The following is a 12341-nucleotide window of genomic DNA, read 5'->3' on the forward strand; positions in this document are numbered from 1 at the left end:
TAAGGTGGTAGAGGTAAATTCTCTAATGAAGTTCAATGATAATGACAATCCTCACAATATGCATCCTAGTCAATGTCTTTATGAGTTTGAAAACTACATTAGAAAACAAGATCACTTCAATGCAAATGTTATGAAACAATTGAAATACAACTCTGATATGATTGCTCGCTTGAGTGACTTGTTATTTAGAATTTCAAATGATGTTAGAGGTGTTGGAAAACATGCTTCTATGGTTCAAACCCAGTTAGAACAAGTTGCTATAATCTCAAAGAGAATTACTCGATGAAATGAATAATAATATACATGACTTTGCTGTTAGAGTTGTAACTAGAGGAGGTAAAATAACTCAGGAACCACTTTATCCTGAAGGACACCCAAAAAGAGTTGAACAAGACTCAGAAAGAAATAACACTAGTGCACCTAGTCCTTCTAAAAAGAAAAAGAAGAAGAAAAATGATAGGACTTTGCATGCTTCTAGTGAACCTGAAATAGAGAAACCTCCCGATAATGAAAATGAAACTTCTATCTCTGATGCTGAAACTCAATCTGGTAATAAACATCCACCTAGTGATAATGAAAAAGATAATGCTGATGTTCATGAAGATACTCAACCAAATGATAAACAACCAGATAATGATGTTGAGATAGAACCACCTATTGATCTTGATAACCCACAACCCAAAAATAAAAGGAATGATAAAAGAGACTTCATTGCTAGAAAACACGGTAAAGAACGAGAACCGTGGGTTCAAAAACCTATGCCTTTTCCACCAAGTCAACTAAAAAGAAAGATGATGAAGAATTTGAACGCTTTGCTGAGATGCTGAGGCCAGTCTTTTTGCGTACTCGCTTGACTGATATCTTGAAAATGCCTCCTTATGCAAAGTATATGAAAGACATCATCACTAATAAGAGAAAAATACCGGAAGCTGAAATCTCCACTATGCTTGCTAATTACACTTTCAAAGATGGAGTACCTAAAAAACTTGGAGATCCGGGAATACCAACTATACCTTGCTCTATCAAAAAGAAATATGTGAAAACTGCTTTGTGTGATTTAGGAGCTGGTGTTAGTGTTATGCCTTTCTCTTTATATAAAAGACTTGACTTGAATAAACTCACACCTACTGAAATATCTTTGCAAATGGCTGACAAATCAACTTCCATACCTATTGGTATTTGTGAGGATGTGCCCGTTGTTGTTGCTAATGTTACTATTTTGACTGACTTTTTTATACTTGAGATGCCCGAGGACGACAACATGTCGATTATCCTTTGTAGACCCTTCTTGAACACTGCAGGGGCTGTTATTGATTGCAATAAAAGCAAGGTCACTTTTCATATTAATGGTAATGAGCATACGGTGCACTTTTCGAAGAAACAATTCCAAGTGCATGGTATTAATGTTATTGAAAAATCTCCGACAATCACTATTGGAAGTTTTCAAATAACTCTACCTACTGTCAAAAAGAAATATGAAATGCTTATCGTTGGGGACATTCATATCCCCGTTGAGGTAACTTACTGATTTACGAAAGTCCTTCGATTTCATGCTAATCGGGTGTGGTTGTTAATAAGACTTGATCAACCTTATTAATGAATCATTTTTGAGCGGTATGAAGTTGATGAATTTAGTAAGCACTACCTTCTATCCTTGCTCTTTGTTTTCTGTTTTTATTAGTTAAATAAAATAAGATGCCATGTTTTGTCTGTTTTTTGAATTTCCCGTGTAATAAAAATGACCCAAAAATAAAAGTTCTCGGAATGCTCTGAAAATTTAATACAATTTTTTTCCGAATATTTCTGAATTTCTGGTGCAAATAATATCATAGGGAGGTGCACCAGGTGATACAACCCATCTGGGCGCCAGGACCCCCAGGCGCGCCCTGGTGGGTTGTGGTCCCCACATGGGCCCCCTCACTTACCTCTTCATCCCACATCATCACTTACCTCCAGAAAAAAATCTCTACTGCTCTCTCTCCCATGTTCTTGCTCTCAAACCCGCGGATTTCGATCTCTTTGCTCGAAGCTCCGTTTCCGAAACTGTTTCGGGGGATTGTTGATTGGTATGTGACTTCACCGTTTGTCCAATTAGTTTTTATTTTAGTGGTTTATATTTTGAATAATTAGCTACTCTTGGTGCTGCTATAGATGATCTTGCATGTTGAATTCTTAGAGTTCTAAGTAGTTTGAATTCTTGCTATGGCCTCTATGTATCCCTATGAGTAGTTGGTATCAATTTTGTGAAGTTTTGTTGATAAAAAATTGTGGACTAAAATTTTAGATTTTTTGTTCATAGGAAAATCAAGAATATCTTTAGGAAGTTTGGCTCTAAGAAGAACGCCAAGGGTGTTATTGGGGAGTCATGTGATAGTGATCTCCATCCTCAGAGGTTGGCGGAGCTGCGGCCGTGTGAATGGCCGCACACCCAGTTCATGGAAGAGGCTGGAATTCTTCAGGAGTTCGCACAATATGCTGCTAATGCCGGCCTCACCGACTTCATCGCAGATGAGTGTGAACAACATCAAATCCTCACAAACATCTTTGTTCAAAGTTTTACTTTCTGCCTAGAAATAATCCTCCTGAAGTGAGCTTTGATTTATATGCTGAAAACCATCAGATACCACTTACTGAATTTTGTGACATTTGCTTGATCCCTTCTGATGGGAGCTTAGCTGAGCCTAGGCCAGCTGGGTTTTGAGGCCTTTTATCCCACTTTGACAGTGGAAGATGAGAGAGGGGTGTCAGCTACCACTGCCACTAGCATACACTTTCCTGCCGTACATTATTTTGCTTTATTTGTTGCTAAGTGTTTGCTTGCTAGAAAGAAAGTAGGTGCGCTCAGCGCACCAGACTTTGCTATTTTATGTCGGGCACTAGAAGGTGACAACACTCATAGCTTGGGGGCTATTGTGGCTCGTCGCCTCCATCTTAATAAATCCTATTGTGAAATACATGGTGGGATTTTTGCTACTCGTTTGGCGGCTCACTTCAATGTTGATATACGCCCTCATGATTACCCGCTGACCAAGGTTTACCTAGACCGCGCAGCCATGGATCACCACCATTTCATTGATAACAACTCTCCTGGCATTCCTATTCCTTATAACCTGGTTTTTAGCGTTAAAACTCGTGATATTATTCCTTTGCCTGCTCCTGCTTTGTTTGATTCTATTGCCAGGGGCGGATATAGGATTATGCATGCGGACATCATCGCCTATCGGAACGCTGAGGCTGCTGCAGATTTAGAGGAGGAGCCTCAGCAGTGGGATGAGTGGATGCCTGCTCCTCAGGATCCCTACTACCATCCAGGCTACTGATCGACTACCAAGTTAGGCCAAAAGCCTAGGCTTGGGGGAGTACGTGTTCTCACCGACATTACATTCATGTCCACATATCATTTCATTTGTCGGTGTTCACACTTTTTCAATTGTATCATCCATGCTTAGATTTATTTTCTTGCTTTCTTCTTGTGTGTTTGAAAAACTTTAGAAAAACAAAAAAAATAGTTGTAGTAGTTTACTTTCTATGCATGCTTAGTAGTAACACTAAAAAGAAAACCCAAAAAGATTTCCTTGTTCTTCTTTTGCTTGTTGGGAGCTTTCCCGTGTAAATAGTTTTCCTCGTTTTTGCTTTTCCCTTTTATTTGCTTGTTCAAGAAAACCAAAAACTCCAAAAATATTTCAGTGTGTTTCTCTAAATTTCTTTTCTTTTTATTTGAGTCTTACTGAGGAAAAGACCACGATGAAAATGTTGAGTGGCTCTCATATTAATAAATGTTGATCTAATGAAGAGCCCATTTTACCTTGTCTTCTCCTTTTGAATAAAATGTTTGCAAATTCCAGCTTAGTCCATGGCACTCTTGCACTATTATTATTTTCATATCATTCGGTCGTGCAAGTGAAAGGCAATAATGACGATATTCGATGAACTGGCCGTGGTAGAGAGAAACTGGTATGAACTCGACTTGTTCTGTTTGTGTAAATATGTTTAACCTAGTATCCATGATTCGACCCGTTATGATTAAACATGTTTGCAATGACAATTAGAGATTATAGTTTCTCATGCCATGCATAAGTAGCTAGGAGTGGATAATGATTTATCTTGGATATCAACATAGCGTTAAAATGATTGTGATGTAGTATGATGATATGGTATCCTCCTCTGAATGTTCGAGTGGCTTGACTTGGCACATGTTCATGCATGTAGTTGAATCAAAACCAACATAGGCTCTATGATATTTATGTTCATGGTGTTCATATCCTACTCATGCTAGTGTCCAATGTTACTTATGCATAATGCATGTTTATGACCGTTGTTGCTCTCTAGCTGGCCGCTTCTCAATCTAATTGCTAGCCTTCGCCTGTACTAAGTGAGAACTTTGCTTGTACATCAAAAACCTTGAACCCAAAGTTATTCGAGATGAGTCCACCATACCTACCTATATGAGGTATTACCCTGTCGTCCTAAGTAAATTTGCATGTGCCACCTCTAAAAACTTTAAATAAATATCCTTTTTGTGTGCCTAGATCGTTCATGGAACGACAAGAGGTGGTCGGTACCTTCCATGCTAAGCGGGTTATTCTCAGGTCGAGTGTTTATTCACTCACCATCGCACGAGAAAAGGGCGGTAATAGGGATGCCCAGTCCCAAACTGCAAACAGAAAAGGCTTACAAATAATCAAACAAAAACTCCCAATGGAGTCAAAACCTTTACTTTTATCGCTCGGGAACCGCCACTAGCGTGCTTAGCATGGAAGATATTGATAACTAATGGTCGTGAAGTGAATGAGAAGGGTGCATGTCTCAAAATATCATTTACCTCTATTTTAAAACTTGAGCTCTGGCACCTCTGCAAATCACTGCTTCCCTCTGCGAAGGGACTATCTATTTATTTTTATGTTGTGTCATCACCTTCTAAAACAAGCGCCAGAACCTGAGAGCACGACTGTCATGACTTATGCATTGTGTGTAGCTAATGTTGGGTGCATCATGACTGGATCTTTTCTACCCTGAATTACAATGTTTAGTCGATGCTTGAACTTTGGAGGTGCTCTGCATTTATGTTTTGCGGTCTCAGAAAGGGCTAACGAGATACCACTATTGTCATATTATGTCATGGTTGTTTTGACAACGTGTTGAGATATCTTATTATTGCTCGCTAGCTGATTATGTCATTGATATGAGTTAATATAATCTGTAAGAGTTATTGTCGGCATGGTTAGTTATAATGTTGGCTGAAAACCTGGGTGCTGTTTAAGATTATTTATGCAAACAAGAGCAAAAGAGTTCGTAAAAGTTTTTCTTTTTCACTTTCAGTTTATCAACTGAATTGCTTGAGGACAAGCAAAGGTTTAAGCTTGGGGGAGTTGATACGTCTCCAACATATCTACCTTTCCTAACGCTTTTCCTCTTGTTTTGGACTCTAATTTGCATGATTTGAATGAAACTAACCCCGGACTGACGCTGTTTTCAGCAGAACTACCATGGTGTTGTTTTTGTGCAGAAATAAAATTTCTCGGAATGGAACGAAACTTTGCGAGGAATTTTCATATAATATATAAGAATTTCTGGAGCCAAGACCTACCAGAGAGGGGCCCCTAGGTGGGCACAACCAACCAGGGCGCGCCCCCTCTCCTGGCGCGCCCAGGTGGGTTGTCCCCACCTAGTTGCCCCGCAGACCCTGAAACCGATGCTATAAAATCCTATTTTTCCAGAAAAAAATCAAGGAGAAAGAATTATCGCGATCCACGAGACAGAGCCGCCGTCACCTCCTGTTCTTCATCGGGAGGCCAGATCTGGAGTCCGTTTGGGGCTCCGGAGAGGGGGATCTTCCTTCTTCATCATCACCAACCCTTCTCCATCGCCAATTCCATGATGCTCCCCACCGGGAGTGAGTAATTCCTTCGTAGGCTCGCTGGTCGGTGAGGAGTTGGATGAGATTCATCATATAATCGAGTTAGTTTTGTTAGGGCTTGATCCCTATTATCCACTATGTTCTAAAGATTGATGTTGCTATGACTTTGCTATGCTTAATGCTTGTCACTTTGGGCTCAGGTGCCATGAACTCAGATCTGAACCGTTTATGTTATCGTCATTATATCCATGTTCTAGATCTGATCTTGCAAGTTGTAGTCACCTACTACGTGTTATGATTCGGCAAACCCGGAGTGATGATGACCCACAAGCATAGGGGATCTATCGTAGTACTTTTGATAAGTAAGAGTGTCGAACCCAACGAGAAGCAGAAGGAAATGACAAGCGGTTTTCAGTAAGGTATTCTCTGCAAGCACTGAAATTATCGGTAACAGATAGTTTTGTGACAGGGTAATTTGTAACGGGTAACAAGTAACAAAAGTAAACAAGGTGCAGCAAGGTGGCCCAATCCTTTTTTTAGCAAAGGACAAGCCTGGACAGACTCTTATATAAAGGAAAACGCTCCCGAGGACACATGGGAATTATCGTCAAGCTAGTTTTCATCATGCTCATATGATTCGCGTTCGTTACTTTGATAATTTGATATGTGGGTGGACCGGTGCTTGGGTACTGCCCTTCTTTGGACAAGCATCCCACTTATGATTAACCCCCCTTGCAAGCATCTGCAACTACAAAAGAAGTATTAAGGTAAACCTAACCATAGCATGAAACATATGGATCCAAATCAGCCCCTTACGAAGCAACGCATAAACTAGGGTTTAAGCTTCTGTCACTCTAGCAACCCATCATCTACTCATTACTTCCCAATGCCTTCCTCTAGGCCCAAATAATGGTGAAGTGTCATGTAGTCGACGTTCACATAACACCACTAGAGGAAACACAACATACATCTCATCAAAATATCGAACGAATGCTAGATTCACATGACTACTTATAGCAAGACTTCTCCCATGACCTCAGGAACAAACATAACTACTCACAAATCATATTCATGTTCATAATCAGAGGGGTATTAATATGCATAAAGGATCTGAACATATGATCTTCCACCAAATAAACCAACTAGCATCAACTACAAGGAGTAATCAACACTACTAGCAACCCACAGTTACCAATCTGAGGTTTTATGCCAAAGATTGGATACAAGAGATGAACTAGGGTTTGAGATGAGATGGTGCTGGTGAAGATGTTGATGGAGATTGACCCCCTGCCGATGAGAGGATCGATGGTGATAACGATGGTGATGATTTCCCCCTCCCGGAGGGATGTTTCCCCGGTAGAACAGCTCCGTCAGAGCCCTAGATTGGTTTCGCCAGGTTCCGCCTCGAAACGGCGACGCTTCGTCCTGAAAGCTTCCTTCTGATTTTTTTTCCAGGGCGAAAGACTTCATATAGCCAAAGATGGGCACCGGAGGCCTGCCAGGGGGCCCACGAGGCAGGGGCGCGACCAGGGGCAGGGCGCGCCCCCCACCCTCGTGGACAGGGTGTGGCCCCCTCTGGTGCTTTCTTCGCCCAATATTTTCAAAATATTCCAAAACTGACTTCCGTGGAATTTCAGGACTTTTGGAGTTGTGCAGAATAGGTCTCTAATATTTGCTCCGTTTCCAGCCCAGAATTCCAGCTGCCGGCATTCTCCCTCTTCGTGTAAACCTTGTAAAATAAGAGAGAATAGGCATAAGTATTGTGACATAATGTGTAATAACATCCCATAATGCAATAAATATTGATATAAAAGCATGATGCAAAATGGACGTATCAACTCCCGCAAGCTTAGACCTCGCTTGTCCTCAAGCGAAAGCCGATAATGAAAAATATGTCCACATGTTTAGATAGAGGTGTCGATAAAATAAAATACGGACATGAGGGCATCATGATCATTCTTATAACAACAACATATATATATATATATATATTGTCATATGATTTCTTATGCTAAAGTAACAATCTATCACAATGTAAAGTATGAATCAGAAACTTCTTTGAAAACTAACAAACTATAATCTCAGTCATTGAAGCAATTACAATTTATCATAACATCGGAAAGAGTCAATATAAGAGCTTTTCAGCAAGTCCACATACTCAACTATCATTTAGTCTTTCACGATTGCTAACACTCACGCAATACTTATGGGTATGGAGTTTTAATCGGACACAGAGAAAGATAGGGGCTTATAGTGTTGCCTCCCAACCTTTTACCTCAAGGGTAATGTCAACAATAATAGTTCATGATAACTTACATCCAATTGGATATATATATCAGGATCTTTCCAACACAATGTGCCTGCCAAAGGATAAAATGTAAAAAGGAAAGGTGAAGATCACCGTGACTCTTGCATAAGGTATAAGTCAGAAATAAAAGACATGCCCTTCGCAGAGGGAAGCAGAGGTTGTCATGTGCTTTCATGGTTGGATGCACAAAATCTTAATGTGAAAGAACGTCACTTTATATTGCCACTTGTGATAGGGACCTCTATTATGCAGTCCGTCGCTTTTATTGCTTCCACATCACAATATCATATAAAGCTTATTTTCTCCACACTAATAAATCATACATATTTAGAGAGCAATTTTTATTGCATGCAACAATGACAACTTACTTGAAGGATCTTACTCAATCCATAGGTAGATATGGTGGACTCTCATGGCAAAACTGGGTAAGGATATTCGGAAGCACAAGTAGTATCTCTACTTGGTGCAAGGAATTTGGCTAGCATGAGGGGAAAGGCAAGATCAACATGTTGGATGATCCATGACAATATACTTTATTTCGGATATAAGGAAACATAACCCATTACGTTGTCTTCCTTGTCCAACATCAACTTTTAGCATGTCATATTTTAATGAGTGCTCACAATCATAAAAGATGTCCAAGATAGTATATTTATATGTGAAAACCTCTCTTTCTTTATTACTTCCTATTAATTGCAACGATGACCAAAACTATGTTTGTCAACTCTCAACAACTTTTATTCATCATACTCTTTTATATGTGAAGTCATTACTCTCCATAAGATCAATATGATCTCTTTAATTCTTTTTATTATTTCTTTTTACTATTATTCCCTCAAAATCATAGCAAGATAACCAAGCCCTCGACTCAAGACTAATCTTTATTATATATAGCTCACGGACTCGATTACATAGAAGGATCATAAAGCAAAACTCAAAACTAAATCATACTAAAACTTTATTCTACTAGATCAAGATATTACCAAAAAGGATTGAACTAAGAAAAACGGTAAACATAGAAGGGTGATGGTGATACGATACCGGGGCACCTCCCCCAAGCTTGGCAGTTGCCAAGGGGAGTGCCCATACCCATGTGTTTATGTCTCTTTCCTCGGAGGTGGTGATGATGGAGTTGTTGATGATGTAGGCTTGTCGTCCCTCTTCCAAGGCATAGGCTCACCATCATAGAAAGATGATCGAGTCTCCGGGATCCTCAAATCTGCAGCCAAACTCATCCTCTTGAATCTATATTCATACTCACAGTTTTGGTTTTGCAAGTCATAGATCTGGGCTTGGAGGTGCTCGATTTTCTCGTGAAGCTTGAAGATGGCCTCCCCAATGTTCTTGGCATCCAACTTGTGGTTGTTGGTGAACTCCGCGATCATCATGTGGTTGGCGTCGAGTCCGCGTTCCACCATCCTTTGGCACTTGAAAACTTGCTGCTCCATTGCTTCGAGTCTTGTCTCCACGCTTCCGGTCCTCCTTGGTCCCTCAACATCGCGGATTTGCAGCACCCCCTCATGCATCTAAATGGTTTGAGGGTGTTGCAGCACCTCCGCGAGGTAGGGGTTGATGACCTTCTCGAAGAATTTGTCCTTGGGGGCGCTTGAAGACGTCATGATGATCTAGATCTGTCAGAAAAACAGCTTGAAACAAAAACAGAGGATATTTGCGTGGTACGGTGGTCAAAACCTTTGGGAGATTATATAATGAATTTTTACCGACCAAAAGAAATATCGTGCAAGAAAACGGAGTCCGGAGAGCACATGAGGTGCCCACGAGGCAGGGGGCGCGCCCAGGGGTAGGGCGCGTCTTCCACCCTCGTGGATGCCTCGTGTCCTTTTTGAACTACTTCTTATTTTCCTATTTTCTTAAATATTCCAAAACGGAGAAAAAATTCTATTAGAACTGTTTTGGGGTCGGTTTACTTACCGTACCACATACCTATTCTTTTTCGGAGTCTGAAACGTTCTGGAAAGTGTCCCTTATGTATTCCTCCGGGGTTACGATTTGAATAACATTAGTTTCAACATTTATGGGATTACCTGAGATATAATGTTTGATTCTTTGACCGTTCACCACCTTCGGATTCGTGCCTTCGAAGTTGTTAATTTTTATGGCACCGGAATGACAGACCTCCTCGATAACGTAAGGACCTTCCCATTTAGAGAGGAGTTTTCCTGCAAAAAATCTTAAACGAGAGTTGTATAGCAAAACATAGTCACGTACATTAAACTCACGCTTTTGTATCCTTTTGTCATGCCATCTTTTAACTTTTTCTTTAAACAGTTTGGCATTCTCATAGGCTTGGGTTCTCCACTCATCAAGTGAGCTAATGTCAAATAGTCTCTTCTCACCAGCAAGTTTGAAATCATAATTGAGCTCTTTAATGGCCCAATATGCCTTATGTTCTAGTTCGAGAGGTAAGTGACATGCTTTTCCATAAACCATTTTATACGGAGACATACCCATAGGATTTTTATATGAAGTTCTATAGGCCCATAATGCATCATCAAGTTTCTTAGACCAATTCTTTCTAGATCTATTAACAGTCTTTTGCAAAATTAATTTAATCTCTCTGTTACTAAATTCTACTTGACCACTAGACTGTGGGTGGTATGGAGATGCAATTCTATGATTAACTTCATACTTAGCAAGCATTTTACGAAAAGCACCATGAATAAAATGTGAACCACCATCAATCATTAAATATCTAGGGACTCCAAACCTCGGGAAAATAACTTCTTCAAGCATCTTAATAGAGGTGTTATGATCATCACTACTAGTTGGAATAGCTTTTAACCACTTAGTAATGTAATCAACAACAACTAAAATATGTGTATACCCATTAGAGGAAGGAAACGGTCCCATATAATCAAAGCCCCAAACATCAAATGGTTCGATAACAAGTGAATAGTTCATAGGCATTTCTTGACGTCTAGTAATATTACCAATTCTTTGACATTCATCACAAGACAAGACAAACTTATGGGCATCTTTGAAGAGAGTAGGCCAATAAAAACCGGATTGCAATACCTTAAGTGCAGTTCCATCTCCAGCGTGGTGTCCTCCATAAGCCTCGGAGTGATACTTGCGTAGGATCTGTTCCTGTTCATGCTGAGGTACACAACGTCTAATAACACCATCTACTCCTTCTTTATAAAGGTGTGGGTCATCCCAGAAGTAATGTCTTAAATCATAGAAATACTTTTTATTTTGTTGGTATGTGTAACTAGGTGGTATAAATTTAGCAACAATGTAATTAGCATAATCAGCATACCATGGAGCAGTACGAGAAGCATTTATAATAGCTAATTGTTCATCAGGAAAGCTATCATCAATAGGTAGTGGGTCATCAAGAACATTCTCTAACCTAGATAAGTTGTCTGCAACGGGGTTCTCAGCTCCCTTTCTATCAATAATATGCAAATCAAATTCTTGTAGTAAGAGAACCCATCTAATAAGTCTAGGTTTAGCATCTTTCTTTTCCATAAGATATTTAATAGCAGCATGATCAGTGTGAACAGTTACTTTAGAATCAACAATATAAGGTCTGAACTTATCACAAGCAAATACAACTACTAAAAATTCTTTTTCAGTAGTAGCATCATTTCTCTGGGCACTGTCTAGAGTTTTACTAGCATATTGAATAACATTTAATTTTGTATCAACTCTTTGTCCTGGAACAACACCTACATCATAATCACTAGCATCACGCATAATTTCAAAGGGTAAATTCCAATCACGAGGCTCAATAATAGGTGCAGAAATCAAGGCTTTCTTAAGTATTTCAAATGCTTCTACATAATCATCATCAAAGACAAAAGGAACATCTTTTTGTAAGAGATTAGTCAGAGGCCTAGAAATTGTTGAGAAGTATTTAATGAACCTCCTATAAAAACCGGCATGACCAAGGAAACTTCTTATACCTTTGATGTCCTTAGGACACAACATCTTTTCAATAGCATCAACTTTAGCTTTATCAACTTCAAGACCTCTTTCCGAAATTTTATGCCCCAAGACAATACCTTCATTAACCATAAAGTGGCACTTCTCCCAATTCAATACGAGATTAGTTTCTTCACATCTCTGCAAACTTGATCAAGATTGCTCAAGCAATCATCAAAAGAAGTTCCATATACGAAGAAATCATCCATGAAAACCTCAACAATCTTT

Source organism: Aegilops tauschii, chromosome 2 (genome assembly GCF_002575655.3).
Source record: "Aegilops tauschii subsp. strangulata cultivar AL8/78 chromosome 2, Aet v6.0, whole genome shotgun sequence".
Classification (NCBI taxonomy): domain Eukaryota; kingdom Viridiplantae; phylum Streptophyta; class Magnoliopsida; order Poales; family Poaceae; genus Aegilops; species Aegilops tauschii.